Source organism: Micromys minutus (assembly GCF_963924665.1).
Source record: "Micromys minutus genome assembly, chromosome: X".
NCBI lineage: Eukaryota > Metazoa > Chordata > Mammalia > Rodentia > Muridae > Micromys > Micromys minutus.
In genome coordinates this window covers 110,361,492-110,376,523 of record NC_137970.1, presented here as the reverse complement: position 1 = coordinate 110,376,523, position 15,032 = coordinate 110,361,492, and positions in this window count along the sequence as shown.

Here is a 15,032-nt window from a genome sequence, read left to right as displayed (position 1 = left end):
GAACAACCCCCCGTTCATGCTCTTAATAGAACACTTTCCCCCCATGTACTTTCTTAATATAACACTTCCTCCCCGACCATGCTCTTAATAGAACACATTCCCTCTGTGCATGCTTTTAATAGAACACTCCCCCCCACATGCAAGCTCTTAATAGAACATTTTCCCTTTTGCATGCATTTAATAGAACACTTTCTCCCATGCATGCTCTTAATAACCCCCCCGTGAATGCTCTTAATAGAAAAATACTCCACATGCATGCTTTTAATAAAACACTTTCTCCTGTGCTTGCTCTTAATAGAACACTTCCCCCATGCAAGCTCTTAAAAGAACACTTTCCCCTCTGCATGCTCTTAATAGAACACCCCACCTGTGCAATCGTTAATGGAACACTATGCCCCATGCATGCATTTAATAGAACACTTTCTTCCTGTGCATGTTCTTAATAGAATACTTTTCCCGTGCATGCATTTAATAGAACAGTTCCATCCATGCATTCTCTTAATTGAGCAGTTCCCCCATGCATGCTCTTAATAGAACATTTCCCCAGTTCATGCTCTTAACACAACACTCCCCCGTGCATTTTCTTAATAAAACACTCCCCCCCCCAGTGCATGCTCTTAATAAAACCCTTTTTCCTGTGCATACACTTAATAGAAAATTTTCCGCCATTCATGCTCTTAATAGAACACCTAACCCTCTGCATGCTCTTAATACAACAATTTCTAAATGTGCATGCTCTTAGTAGAACACTTCCCCCCATGCATGCCCTTAATAGAACATTATCCCCCTTGCATGCTCTTAATAGAATGCATTTAAAAGTTCATGCTTTTAATAGAACACTTTCCTGTCTGCATGCTCTTAATTGAATACTTTTCCACTGTGCTTGCTTTTAGTAGAACACTTTCCTTCCATACATGCTCTTAATAGATCACTTCCCTCTTGCATGCTCTTAAAAGGACACTTTCCCCAGTGCATGCTTTTAACAGAACACTTTACCAAGTGCATTCTCATTATAGAACACTTCCCACCCATACATGCTCTTCATAGAACACTTTCCCCTGTGCATTCTCTTAATATAACACTACCCCCTATGTATGCATTTAATAGAACACTTTACCCTGTGCATGGTATTAATAGAACACCCCTATGCATGGTCTTGATAGAACACTTTCCCCCATGCATTCTCTTAATGTAATACTTCCCCACATTGCATTCTCTTAATAGAACCCTTTCCCCTCTGCATGACCTTAGTAGAACACTTTCACTATGTGCATGCTCTTAATTGAACATGTACCCCCCAATCATGCTCTTAATAAAATACTTTACTCCATGCATGCTTTTAATAGAACACTTTACCCCGTGCATGCTCATAGTAGAAGACATCCCCCCGGCATGCTCTTAATAGAACACTCTTGCTGGCTCTTAATAGAATTCTTCCCCCCAATGCATGCTCGTAACTGAACACTTTCCCCCATGCAATGTCCTTAATAGAACAGTTCCTACCCCTGTGCATTCTCTGAATATAGCACCCCCCTGTGGATGCTCTTAATTGAACACTTCCCCCCATGCATGCTCTTAATAGAACACTTTCCCACATGCAAGCTCTTAATACAACACTCCCCCTCTGTGCATTCTTTTAATAGAACACTTTCTCCATGCATGCATTTAATAGAACACTTTTACCAGTGCATGCTCTTAATAGAACACTTTCTCCCATGCATGTTCTTAGTAGAACACTTTCCCCTCTGCATGTTCTTAGTAGAACACTTCCCTACCTACATGCTCTTAATTGAACACTTCCCCCCAGTGCATGCTTTTAATAGAACACTTCCCCATGCATCCTCTTTATAGAAAACTTCAGCCCGTCATGCTCTTAATAGAACACCCCCCCGCCCATGCAGGCTCTTAATAGAACACTTCTCTCATAAGCATGGTCTTAATAGAACACTTTTGCCTGTGTAAGCTCTTAATAGAATACTTTCCCCCTCCTGTACATACTCTTAATAGAACACCCCCAGTCATGCATGAATTTAAGAGAAAACTTTCCCCTGCACATTCTCTTAATAGAACACCCCACCATGCATGCTCTTAATAGAATACTTTCCCCCGTGCATGCATTTAATAGAACACTTTCCCCCATACATGTTCTTAATAGAACACTTTCCCCCATGCATCCTCTTAATAGAGTACTTTACCCCATTCTTGCTCTTAATAGAACACTTTCCCCCACTGTGCATGCTCTTAATAGAACATTCTCCCCCGTGCATGCTCTTAATAGAACTCTCCCCCCCCATGCATGCTCTTAACAGAATACTTCCCCCTCCAATACATACTCTTAATAGAGTACTTTCCCCCTTACAAGCTCTTAATAGAACACTTTCCCCATGCATGCTCTTAATAGAATACATTCTCCCCCTGCATGCTTTTAATAGAACACTTTCCCTGTGCATGCATTTAATAGAACAGTTTCTCCCATTCATGCTGTCTTAATAGAACACTCCTCCACCCCCTGTGCATGCTTTGCTGCCACAGAGTAATGTGCCCTGTGGTGGCCTCATGTCATTGCCCCCTTTGGGTTAGGGGTACACACAGGGCACACTAACACGGATTTACCCCCAAGAGCCAGCACTAAAGTGGGTTGACGGCAGGAATTGTTTTCAGGGCTTATCCGGGGGCCTCTGGGCACAGAAGCCTGTCTGCCCCAGGTCATTAGGAAAGAGGCCAGGAGCAAAGAGCAGCCTCCACTCTGGCCTGGGCTCTTCAGCCCCTCACAGCGGCAGTGCCGGGTTGTAGGTCAGCTCAGGCTTGACCGGCTGGTTGTGAGTCTCTTCCACCAGGGTATTCTTGGGAAATGAGAGGTGCCCTTGAAAAGGTGTGTGGGTACAGGCTGAGCAACTGGTGAGTGGGAGACCTAGGCTGCGGGGGAGCAGAGGGATCTCTGCGGAGTGCACACGGAAAGGGCACCCCCTGCCCTGACCTGCCCTGTCCTCCCCGATCCAGTAACCGGGAACAGATCTTAGGAACTTCTGATCCCACCCGGAGAGGACTTCAGGTCGCAGAGCAGAGCCTGGCCCAACCACCAGCCGTAAAGGCGGCTCCAGCCAGAAAGGCGGCTCGTACAGGCTGAGCTACTGAGACCTGGAACAGATCTTAGGAACTTCTGTTCCCACCCGGAGAGGACTTCAGGTCGCAGAGCAGAGCCTGGCCCAACCACCAGCCAGAAAGGCGGCTCCAGCCAGAAAGGCGGCTCATACAGGCTGAGCAACTGGTGAGTGGGAGACCTAGGCTGCGGGGGAGCAGAGGGATCTCTGCGGAGTGCACACAGAAAGGGCACCCCCTGCCCTGACCTGCCCTGTCCTCCCTGATCCAGTAACTGGGAACAGATCGTAGGAACTTCTGTTCCCACCCGGAGAGGACTTCAGGTCACAGAGCAGAGCCTGGCCCAACCACCAGCCGGAAAGGCGGCTCGTACAGGCTGAGCTACTGTGACCAGGAACAAATCTTAGGAACATCTGTTCCCACCCGGAGGTGACTTCAGGTCGCAGAGCAGAGCCTGGCCCAGCTGCCACCCGGAACCTGGGCTGCTGGGGAGTAGAGAGATCTCTGAGGAGTGCACACGGAAAGTGTACCAGGGACACAGACCAGATACAAGGGAAAGGCAAGAACATATCACTGACAACAAAATGGCAAGAGGAAAGAGAAAGAGTATATCCCAAGGAAACCAAGACAATCTAGCAACACCAGAACCCAGCTCTCCGATAGTAGCAAACATAGGAATTCCAAACACTCCAGAGAAAGAAGACACAGACCTGAAAACATGCCTCAAGACACTGATAGAGTTACTTAAACAAGAAAGGGAGGAAAAGCAAAAAGATTCAGAAGCTTTTAAAGAAGAAACAAGAAAAACACTCAAAGAACTCAAAGAACGAGACGAAAACAGAACCAAGGAAATAAAGGAATGGAAGAGGGAAATTAAAACAGAAATTGACACAATAAAAAAAGCGCTAAAAGAGATAACCCTAGAGTCAGAACACCAAAAAAAGAAATCAGGAGTCACAGAAGCAAGCATTTCCAACAGATTACAAGAGATCGAGGAGAGAATCTCGGGGGCAGAAGACAACATTGCAAACATAGACAAAACAGCCAGAGAAGATGCAAAAAACAAAAAGCTCCTAACCCAAAATGTCCAGGAAATACAAGACACAATGAGAAGACCTAACCTAAGGATAATAGGAATAAAAGAGGGAGAAGAGTATCAACTAAGAGGCACAGTAAATATCTTCAACAAAATCATAGAAGAAAACTTCCCTACCCTCAAGAATGAGATGACCACGAGCATAAAAGAAGCCTTCAGAACTCCAAATAGGTTGGACCAGAAAAGAAATACCTCCCGACACATAATAGTAAAAACATCAAGTGCCCAAAGTAAAGAAAGAATACTAAAAGCAGTAAGGGAAAAAGGTCAGGTAACATATAAAGGCAGACCAATCAGACTCACACCCGATTTCTCAACAGAGACTATGAAAGCTAGAAGAGCCTGGACAGACATCATGCACTCCTTAAGAGAGCACAAGTGCCAGCCCAAGCTGCTATACCCAGCAAAACTATCAATCACCATCGATGGAGAGACAAAGATATTTCAAGACAAATCAAAATTCACACAATATCTGACCACAAACCCAGCACTACAACGAATTATAGGTGGAAAACCCAATACAAGGAGGGAAAATACAGCCTAGTAAAAACAAGAAAACTCCTAAACAAGAAAACTAAAAGAAGAAAAAAAAAAAAAAAAGACGGACACAACTCAACCAAAAAAGCAAAAATGGGAGGATACAGAAAAAACTATTCTTTGATATCTATTAACATAAATGGGCTCAACTCCCCAATAAAGAGACACAGACTATCAGACTGGATACATAAACAAAATCCAGCCTTTTGCTGCATACAGGAAACTCATCTCAGAGACAGAGACAGACACTATCTCACAGTAAAAGGGTGGGAAAAAAACTTCCAAGCAAACAGCTCCAAAAAGCAAGCTGGAGTGGCTATTCTAATATCGAATAAAGTAAATTTCCAAATAAAAGTTATCAAAGAAGATAAAGAAGGACACTTTTTACTCATTACCGGGGAAATCTGTCAGGAGGAACTCTCAATCCTTAACATATATGCTCCAAATAAAAAATCACCCACATTCATAAAAGAAACTCTACTAAAGCTCAAAAAATACATCTCACCCCACACAATAATAGTGGGAGACTTTAACACCCCACTCTCACCAATGGACAGATCAGGGAAACAAAAACTGAACAAGGACACTGCAAAACTAGCAGAGACTTTGAACCAACTAGAATTAATAGATATATACAGAACATACTATCCTAAATTAAAAGAATACACCTTTTTCTCACCACCCCATGGCACCTTCTCGAAAATTGACCACATAATTGGACACAGAACGAGCCTTCATCGATATAAGAAGATTGAAATACTCCCATGCATCCTCTCAGATCACCATGGTCTACGGCTGGTCTTTAACAACAACAAAGACAACAAAATACCCACATACACATGGAAACTAAACAACACTCTGCTAAAGGATAGCAGGGTCAAAGAAGAAATAAAGAAAGAAATTAAGGATTTTCTAGAATTCAACGAAAACGAAAACACAACATACCCAAACCTATGGGATGCAATGAAAGCAGTATTGAGAGGAAAACTCATTGCCCTAAGTGCTTCCAAGAAGAAACTGGAGAGAGCGCACATCAGCAACCTGACAGCACAGCTAAAAGCCCTAGAACAAAAGGAAGCAGATTTACCCAAAAAGAGTAGACAGCAAGAAATAATCAAAATTAGGGCAGAAATAGACCAAATAGAAACAAAAAAAACCATTGAAAAAATCAACAAAACAAAGAGTTGGTTCTTTGAGAAAATCAACAAGATTGATAAACCCCTAGCCAGACTAACTAAAGGGCAAAGAGAGAGTATCCAAATTAACAAAATCAGAAAGGAAAGTGGTGACATAACAACTGAAACTAAGGAAATTCAAGAAATCATCAGATCCTACTACAAAAACTTATACTCCACAAAATTGGAAAATCTGGAGGAAATGGACGAATTCCTAGACAGATACAAGGTACCAAAGTTGAATCAGGACCAAGTAAACCATCTAAATAACCCTATAACACCTAAAGAAATAGAAGAAGTCATCAAAAGCCTCCCAACCAAAAAAAGCCCAGGTCCAGACGGGTTCAGTGCAGAATTTTATCAGACATTTATTGGGGATATAACACCAATATTCACCAAGCTATTCCAAAAGATAGAATCAGATGGGATATTACCCAACTCATTTTTTGAGGCTACAGTAACCCTCGTACCTAAGCCACACAAAGACCCTACAAGGAAAGAGAACTTCAGACCAATCTCACTTATGAACATTGATGCAAAAATACTCAACAAAATCCTTGCAAACCGAATCCAAGAACACATCAAAACCATCATTCATCATGACCAAGTAGGCTTCATCCCTGGGATGCAGGGATGGTTTAACATAAGGAAATCCATCAATGTAATCCACCATATAAACAAACTTAAAGACCAAAATCACATGGTCATCTCACTAGACGCTGAGAAAGCATTCCACAAAATCCAACACCCCTTCATGTTAAAAGTCCTGGAAAGAACAGAAATCCAAGGCCCATATTTAAACATAATAAAAGCAATATAAAGCAAACCAACAGCCAACATCAAACTTAATGGCGAAAAACTTGAAGCAATCCCACTAAAATCAGGGACTGGACAAGGCTGCCCACTCTCTCCCTACCTATTCAACATAGTACTGGAAGTCCTGGCTGGAGCAATTAGACAGCAAAAGGAGATCAAGGGGATACAAATCGGAAAGGAAGAGATAAAAACATCACTCTTTGCCGATGACATGATAGTGTACTTGAGTGACCCCAAAAATTCCACCAGAGAACTCCTACAGCTGATAAACAAGTTCAGCAAAGTGGCCGGATACAAAATTAACTCAAACAAATCAGTAGCCTTTCTATACTCAAAAAACAAACATGTGGAGAAAGAAATTGGGGAAAAGATACCCTTCACAATAGTTACAAAAACTATGAAATACCTTGGTGTGACTCTAACTAAGGAAGTGAAGGACCTGTATGACAAGAACTTCAAACCTCTAAAGAAAGAAATTGAGGAGAATCTCAGAAAATGGAAAGATCTCCCATGCTCATGGATTGGAAAGATCAACATCTTAAAAATGGCCATCCTACCAAAAGCAATCTACAGATTCAATGCAATCCCCATCAAAATTCCAACCCAGTTCTTCATGTAATTGGAAAGATCAATGTGCAATTTCATCTGGAATAACAAAAGACCTAGAATAGCGAAATCCATCCTCAACAACAAAAAAACATCAGCGGGAATCACTATCCCTGACCTCAAGCTATATTACAAGGCAATTGTGCTGAAAACTGCATGGTACTGGTACAGAAATAGGCAAGTGGATCAATGGAATAGAATAGAAGATCCAGAAATGAGCCCTCATGTATATGGTTACCTGATTTTAGACAAAGGAGCAGTAAACATTCAATGGAAAAAGGACAGCTTATTCAACAAATGGTGCTCGTCCAACTGGCACTCAACATGCAAAAGAATGAAAATAGACCCGTTCTTATCTCCTTGTACAAAGCTCAAGTGTAAGTGGATTAAAGATCTCCACATTAATCCTGATACACTGGAATTATTAGATGAGAAAGTAGGGAAAACCTTAGAACACATAGGCACAGGAGAAAATTTCCTGAACAAAACACCAATGGCTCAAGCTCTAAGGTCAAAGATTAACAAATGGGACTTAATGAGATTGCAAAGTTTCTGTAAGGCTAAGGACATTGTCAAGAATACAAAACGGCAACCAACAGAATGGGAAAAGATCTTTACCAACACCACATCAGATAGAGGCCTAATATCTAAGGTGTACAAGGAACTCAAAAAGCTCGACACCAGAGAATCAAATAACCCTATTAAAAAATGGGGTACAGAGCTAAACAAATCTTTCTCAGTTGAGGAACTCCGAATGGCCGAAAAACATCTGAGGAAGTGCTCGACATCCTTAGCCATCAGGGAAATGCAAATCAAAACAACCCTAAGATTCCACCTCACTCCAGTCAGATTGGCCAAGATCCAAAACTCAGATGACAGCAGATGCTGGCGAGGCAGCGGAGAAATAGGAACACTTCTCCACTGTTGGTGGGGTTGCAAGCTAATACAACCACTCTGGAAATCGGTCTGGCGATACCTCAGAAAATTGGATATAGTACTACCTGAAGACCCAGCTATTCCACTTCTGGGCATATACCCAAGAGACACTTTAATACACAACAAAGATATATGCACCACAATGTTCATAGCGGCTCTATTTATAATAGCCAGAAGCTGGAAGGAACCCAGATGTCTTTCAGAAAACGAATGGATACAAAAATTGTGGTACATATACACAATGGAATACTACTCAGCCACCAGAAACAATGACTTAACCAAATTCTTAAGAAAATGGCTGCATCTAGAGAAGATCATCCTGAGTGAGATAACCCAGTCACAAAAGAACAGACATAATATGCAGTCATTGATAGTGGGATGCTAACCCCAGAGGCTTGCACTCCCCCAGAAACAACTCACAGACTGTATGAAGTCCAAGAAATAATGAAAACAAAAAATATACATATATTCACAAAACAAGAAGACTTTGACTATTCCCATGTTGAGTTTTGTTTTGCATGTACTTTACGCTTATTGCAACTAGTACGTTTTCAATGCATACTGTCAAGCCCTTGAAAAAAATCAAGTACTGACTAAAAAACATATTCACATGGTTTTATGTAAAATTTATTTTAATGTCTGAAAAAACAGTATTGACAACAATGTATAATTTTAAGCAAAAAATGTTTAAAATCTTTACATTTATCTTTGTTTTGCAAAATAAAGTCGTTTAAATAAAAAAAAAAAGAAAAGGTGTGTGGACATATTTGTGTGTGTGTGTGTGTGTGTGTGTGTGTGTGTGTGTGTGTGTGTGTGTGTGTGTGTGTGTTTATATATGTGTGTGTTTACATGTATGTGTGTGTATGTGTGGTTTCAGAATAGTGTATGACATTCTTGTGCACACATTTGTATAGTAATAAGTCAGACTCTCTGATTCTGCAACAAATTCATAGCCCTGTTTGGTTCTCAAACCCGACTGTGTAACTAAGATCAGGCCCACCTGAGGCCTGTTCATAGGTTTCTGTGGTTTCTTTTTAATATTTGCATATGACTCATTTTTCCACTTTCACCTTTTCTGTAATTCCTCACAACCCTCCTACTGAGGAGAGGCAGAGGCACCACTGAAAAGGGATCAGGGTATATGGATTTAACACGGCTTCCGCTATACCATTAATAAATGGCCACTGTGAGTGATGGAAATACATACATCCCTTCCATTCTGATGGAAATTCACAAGTAGTGTAAAACTGACAATATGTCTACTTCGTGGTTAGAATAGAGAACATGGCCAGAAAAATAAGAAAAAGAAGAAAAAATCGAGTATTCATGATATATTATTATGTAACAAATTTTGTGAGCTATAGTATTTTAGAGATTCAATGAATTAAACAGATAAATTAGTTAAATTATACTAGAATCCAAGAGAATATAATATTCATTGAAAGTCCTCCCCTCAAAGAAAATACCGCCAGATGGTTTTAATACAGCATTTTATCAGAATATAACAGGAAAACTAATTCTAATATTCCTCAAATAATCCCAAAAAGAGAAAACAAAATTTTGATCCTTCTAATTCATGTGAATGGGAGATCTTTCCATTTTCTGAGATCTTCCTCAATTTTCTTCTTTAGAGGTTTGAAGTTCTAGTCATAAAGGTCCTTCACTTGCTTAGAGTCACACCAAAGTATTTCACAGTTTTTCCTTAAGTTGTCATTCAAACCATAGAACTTCCCAACACACACACAGGGACACACACACACACACAGACACACACACACACACACAGGAACACATACATAGGCACATATACACACACACCTACACACACATAGGCACACACATGCACAAATACAAAAACACACACAAGAATGCACATACATACATAGGCACATATACACACAAAGTCACATACACACACACACACACTGGCACACACACACATAAGTACACACAAAGGCACACACAAACTCACACACAAACAGGGGAACACACATACACAGACATATATACATACCCTCTTTCCTCTTAACATCCACCTCATCCTTCAGTCACTTTCTTCTTTCTGTCTTTCCTTCTTCCAGGATTCTTTCTAAATATCCTTTTTCTCTTTTTCTCTAATTTATCTTAACTGAACTCTTTTACTCATTTCTCCTCTTCTTCCTCATATATAGGGAGCCGTTGGTCCCAATAGCTGGCGCCAGCTTCCCGCCTATATTCAGCCAACATAGCCTTTCCCCTCATGGAGCTCACATTATACCACATACGTCATAGCCCACTCTTGAGGCACGCTAATGAGCTACTGGAGGATGCACCAATCAGGTAGCAACACAAGTCTCTTAGACAGATATAAACAGTGGATTTTTCTTCCACGGGAGTCCCCTGCTCAAGAGTGCTGTACAATAAAGGTTGTTTGCGGAAGAATCCTGTTGTTTAACGCCTTTTTCTGCCGGCAGGAAGTGGGACAGCTGACAAGTGGTGCTGGATCCCGGGAAGTTTTGAACACCAGTGGCGCCAAGCGGAATCTTCAGTCCGCGAAAGTGTATCCAGAACTTCAAAAACGCAAATAGGTAAGTTCCGACAGACATGTTCCTCTTTGGATTTTACGGGGTGCCAAAGAAAGCATGCCAAAAACTTAGGCATGTCTCTTCTTGGATTTTCTCAGGCATTAGAAGGGTTATTGCTTGCATTTGTGGTAACTGTTGTAACATTACTGTTGTGGAAGTTATCTAGACAGAAAGTTATCATGCAGCACCAAGAGGGCGGGTCAGAAACAGAGCGTAATAAAAAAAGGGATTGCACAAGAAAAAAGTAAAAGAGGTAGGCTCCGAGAGGCATGTTCAAAACAATTCAGAAATGGAGTGAATTTAAAGTCAGAAAGACCGCTAGGATAAGAGAGGATTGTGCCCGGGGAAACAAAGTACAAGTTTCCCGGAGAGGAAACTTTGTATCCGCTAAAAGAGCAAAAAGCTTTAGAGCTGGCAGAAGAAGGGTCAGAGACTGAATTATTTGAATCTGAGGAAGAAAATTTAGAAAAAGAAGAGGCAAAAGAATTTGGGGCTGAGCAGTTTCAGCCAAAAAACTGTATCAAAACTGAAAGCAGTTTCTGCTGTTCTGCCTCATGCAGAGAGGAAGTGTGAATTCTCCTTTTGTTCGACAGAGACATGCCATACCCTCAGGCAAATGTTTTCGTTGTTCAAGGAGAATAACATTATCCGCAGTTATCAGCCTCTAGAACATAAACAAGTCAAAGAGTTGGCAGAGTCAGTCCAAATTTATGGAGTCACTGCTAATTTTACCATGTTCCTGATAGAAAGATTAAGTACAATAGCCATAACTCCTGATGATTGGCAGTTTGTTACCAAAGTTTGTCTCCCAAGTATGGGACAATACATTGAGGGGAAAGTCTTGTGGCATGACGCTTGTCAGGCCCAGGCTCGTGCCAATGCATCCGCAGGATAGCCAGCTTGGGATTTCAAGATGTTGTCGGGACAGAGACAGTGGGCGATGAATCAAACCGCCTATGCTGTGGAAGTCTATGGCCAGATAGCACTTTGTGCCATAAAGGCATGGAAATCGCTCACTAATAAGGGAGAAGTGTCAGGAAATCTAACAAAAATTATTCAGAGTCCAAGTGAACCCTTCTCATATTTTGTGGCCCGAATGATAGAGACAGCAGGAAAAATATTTGGAGAACAAGAACAGGCTATGCCCTTGATAGAGCAACTAATTTTTGAACAATGTACTAAGGAATGTCATAATGCCATCATCCCCTGCAAGGCTAAAGGATTGCAAGCCCGGATTAAAGCCTGCATAGAGATCGGATGACCTTTAACTAATGCAGGTTTAGCTGCTGCCATACTACAGGGGCAACAGTGGCTGGGTCTTTTTAAAAAGAGTGTCATTTGCTTTCAATGTGGGAAGCCTGGTCATATAAAGAGAGAGTGTAAAAGTCAGAGCTCTGGATTCAACCCTAAGAGTATTCCTGACCTGTGCCCTAAGTGTAAGAAAGTGAAGCATTGGGCTAATGAATGTAGATCAGTAAAAGATATCACTGGGAGGCCCCTATAAGTGTCAAAAAATGTACAGCGGGGCCCCGTCCTCAGGGCCCTCAAATATATGGGGCAACCAGCTCCCTAGTAGTCTGGGAGCAAGAGAACCCCCACGGAGAGCCACTCCAGGTTCCTAGGGATTGGACCTCCGTGCCACCACCAGAATAGTCCTGACTCCACAAATGGGAGTTCAGCCTATCCCTTCTGACTTTCATGGGCCATTACGGGCTAATTCAATAGGGCTGCTTTTGGGATGTACATCTGCCACCCTTAAATGTTTGGTAGTACACCCTAGGGTGATTGATCAAGATAATAAAGGCCAACTAAAGATTATGTGCTCCTCCCCAAGGGGTTTGTTTCTGATCTCCCCAGGAAATCGGAATGCTCAATTGCTCATCCTCCCCAGCTGTCATGCCCAATTTGCATCAAACAGGGTGAGAAGGGAAAACAAAGGCTTTAGTTCTTCAGGAACTGACTTATCATATCTAATAGTAGATTTGAATCCTAGACCAACCTTGAATTTGGAGGTGGAAGGAAAACTTTTTGAAGGACGTTTAGACACAGGAGCAGAAAAAAGCATCATATCTACTAAGTGGTAGCCTGCTAAGTGGCCAGTTAACCAATCTTCCCATTCTTTACAAGGCCTTGGCTATGAAGCCAGTCCCGCTATTAGCTCTAAATCATTAAAATGGAAAGCCCCTGAGGGACAAAAATGAACTTTTACACTTTATGTCCTTCCACTACCGGTTAATCTATGGGGAAGAGACATTCTAACAAAACTAGGTCTTAAACTTATGAATAATTATTCCCTGCATGCACAAGAGATGATGACTAATATGGGGTATATCCCCAGAAGAGGCATTGGCAAACATCATCAAGGTCCTACAGACCCCATACAGCCCACCATAAAATCTTATCGAAGTGGTTTGGGTTTTTCTTAGGGGCCATTGAGGAGACTATGCCCATACAATGGCTTCCAGACAAGGCAGTGTGGGTTCCTCAATGGCCTCTTTTCTCTGAAAAACTAGAGGCTGCCCATCAATTGGTAAGGGAGCAATTACAGTTAGGACATTTGGAGCCTTCTAGCTCCCCTTGGAATACTCCAATTTTTGTCATAAAAAAGAACTCAGGCAAATGGAGACTCTTACATGACCTCAGAGCTATTAATGCACAAATGCAACTGTTTGGGTCTGTTCAACGTGGTCTCCCGCTTCTGTCAGCTTTACCCAAGCTGTGGAAGATAATTATTATAGATATTAAAGACTGTTTTTTCTCTGTACCATTACATCCCAGAGATAAAGAGAGGTTTGCCTTTACTCTGCCTGCCATAAACCATGTAGAACCTGATAATGAATACCAATGGAAAGTTCTCCCACAAGGAATGGCAAACAGTCCTACTATGTGCCAGCTATACGTACAACAAGCTTTAACCCCTATTAGAAATCAATACTCGTCATTATCAATTTTTCATTTTATGAATGACATCATTTTATGTGGCCCTAATGTTCAAGACTTAGAAATAGCCTTTGATGATTTAGTTAAGTCCTTACAACATTTTGGGCTAAAGATAGCTTCAGAGAAAGTTCAGCGATCACAAGTGGGAACATTCTTAGGAGCCGTCATTCACCCAGAATTTGTTGTACCTCAAAAAATAGAAATAAGGAGAGATCATTTACAGACATTAAATGACTTCCAAAAGCTCCTAGGAGACATTAATTGGCTAAGGCCTTTCCTAAAGATTTCTACTGCTGAACTGAAACCCTTGTTTGATATTCTTTTTTTTTTATTATTTTGTGAATATATGTATATTTTTTGTTTTCTTTATTTCTTGGACTTCATACAGTCTGTGAGTTGTTTCTGGGGGAGTGCAAGCCTCTGGGGTTAGCATTCCACTATCAGTGACTGCATATTATGTCTGTTCTTTGGTGACTGGGTTATCTCACTCAGGATGATCTTCTCTAGATGCAGCCATTTTCTTAAGAATTTGGTTAAGTCATTGTTTCTGGTGGCTGAGTAGTATTCCATTGTGTATATGTACCACAATTTTTGTATCCATTCGTCTTCTGAAGGACATCTGGGTTCCTTCCAGCTTCTGGCTATTATAAATAGAGCCGCTATGAACATTGTGGTGCATATATCTTTGTTGTGTATTAAAGTGTCTCTGGGGTATATGCCCAGAAGTGGAATAGCTGGGTCTTCAGGTAGTACTATATCCAATTTTCTGAGGTATCGCCAGACAGATTTCCAGAGTGGTTGTATTAGCTTGCAACCCCACCAACAGTGGAGAAGTGTTCCTCTTTCTCCGCAGCCTCGCCAGCATCTGCTGTCATCTGAGTTTTGGATCTTGGCCAATCTGACTGGTGTGAGGTGGAATCTTAGGGTTGTTTTGATTTGCATTTCCCTGATGGCTAAGGATGTCGAGCACTTCCTCAGATGTTTCTAGGCCATTCGGTGTTCCTCAACTGAAAATGATTTGTTTAGCTCTGTACCCCATTTTTTAATAGGGTTATTTGATTCTCTGGTGTCTAGCTTTTTGAGTTCCTTGTACACTTTGGATATTAGGCCTCTATCTGATGTGGTGTTGGTAAAGATCTTTTCCCATTCTGTTGGCTGCCGTTTTGTTTTCTTGACGATGTCCTTAGCCTTACAGAAACTTTGCAATCTCATTAAGTCCCATTTGTTAATCTTTGACCTTAAAGCTTGAGCCATTGGTGTTTT